Source organism: Anneissia japonica, unplaced genomic scaffold, assembly GCF_011630105.1.
Source record: "Anneissia japonica isolate Jap-2015-1 unplaced genomic scaffold, ASM1163010v1 scaffold2022_len89669_cov117, whole genome shotgun sequence".
NCBI lineage: Eukaryota > Metazoa > Echinodermata > Crinoidea > Comatulida > Comatulidae > Anneissia > Anneissia japonica.
In genome coordinates this window covers 89,400-91,452 of record NW_022696742.1, presented here as the reverse complement: position 1 = coordinate 91,452, position 2,053 = coordinate 89,400, and positions in this window count along the sequence as shown.

Below are 2,053 nucleotides of genomic sequence, written 5' to 3'. Positions count from 1 at the left end.
GTGTATTACTCTTAATGACCAGGTTATTGCCACATGCGATTTTGTAAAACTTCTTGGGGTGTTTATACAATCTAACCTTAAGTGGGACAAACACGTAAACTATATGGTTAAAAGAGGTAATAGTAGGCTATATACCCTGCGTACACTTAAACGGCGGGGTGTCTCTTCTGACGACCTGGTGATGGTCTATATACAGGTTCTGTTAGACCAGTGTTGGAATATGCGGTACCGGTATGGAATGGAGGGCTTATTTATACGCCATATTAATGCTATCGAGCGCATTCAAAAACGTGCCTGTTGAATCATCTTGGGTAAGGGGTATACCACATATGCAAATGCTCTGGCTACATTGCACCTTGATAGACTAAGTCACAGGCGTCGAGACCTTTGCTTTTCCTTTGCTACGTCTATTATAAACCCCTCTTCATAGCAGTCACAGAAGCAGGGGGCGGAACCAGGGATGTCCAAAAGGGAGCCAAAAGTGGGGGCCAATTGAGATAACAGGTCTGGAAGAATGCCCCTGTTAAGTTTTTGTTTTATAAACCTCCAAAAATAACCTCTGAGACATTTTGGCCGATCAATTTTCTCCTTTTCTTTTTTTTTTTCTTTTTTCCTTTTTGTTTTTTTTTTTTTTTTTTTTTTTTTTTTTTTTTTTTTTTTTTTTTTTTTTTTTATTAACGAATTTTTTTTTACTTTGTTATCATGAAATGTAATTCAACTCTTAATGCGTACGCATTAATGAGCTGCCATATTTTATGAAATTATTGTTGTTTTGTGGTTTTTGAATAAAGAAATACCGAGATGAATTACTATTTTTATTTTCATTATCATTTTATTACTACCATTATTTAATATATATTTTTATTACTATTATTAAAAAATACCCCCGCATTTAACAACAATTTAACATATCCTTCATTGGTTAATTTCACTCATGACATCATGTGACCGCATATCTATAGGCTTTTCGTTATACTCATCGGACGTAATCTTAATTAAAATTTACCAGGGCTATTCAAAAACAAGTCACTGCATTTTCTTAGTTACCAAAATCTGTCATCCAATAGAATTCACTCTTGTCACGATGTGACGTGATCAATCTAATCATGTTCACCGGGCTATTCAAACTATCTAGTCACCGCGATGTAAGTGACCAATATCTTTCATCCAATGGAATTCCTTCTTATCGTGACGTACCACACGTATATCACGTTACTATACAAACTAATAATTAATACTATCAATGACACAACACATCCTTTCTATTGTTTAATACCATTGTTTAATTGAAATTAATCCCTTTGAAACACCGACACCGCACTTCCTAAAATTGATTAACTACATAACACCTTTTTTAAGCCGGACATCCTTTCTATTGTTTTATACCTATTGTTTAATTGAAATTAATCCCTTTGACACACCGACACCGCACTTCCTAAAATTAATTAACTACATAACACCTGTTTTAAACCGCACATCCTTTCTATTGTGTTATACCTATTATTTAATCTATTATTTAATTTAAATTAATCCCTTTGAAACACCGACACCGCACTTCCTAAAATTAATTAACTACATAACACCTGTTTTAAGCCGCACATCTTTTCTATTGTTTTCAATTTCAATACGTCACACATACCAACTCAAATTCATATTTTCCTATTAATAATATTTTATTTATTTATTTATTTTTATTATTTAAAGTATTTATTTATTATTAATATAATATAAACAATTGTTTTCATATTATTCCCATTGTTTAGTTTACATATTTAATAACCTCCTATAACGTCCATACTTACTACTATGATCAGATAAGTGGTACTGGTGTACATGACAATTTTTTATGAGATTCTGATTGTTAGTAATCCCAAGATCCAGAGTATGGTCATGTACATGTGTAGATTGACTCACTAACTGCACAAGTTTAAATGATTCAAGCATTTCTACAAAACGGTTTGTGTGGTGGTTACTGGTATCATCCATGTGGATGTTCAGATCTCCAACAATAATAAGGTTGGGAAGAAGTAAAGAACGCTCAACTAATTGGGAA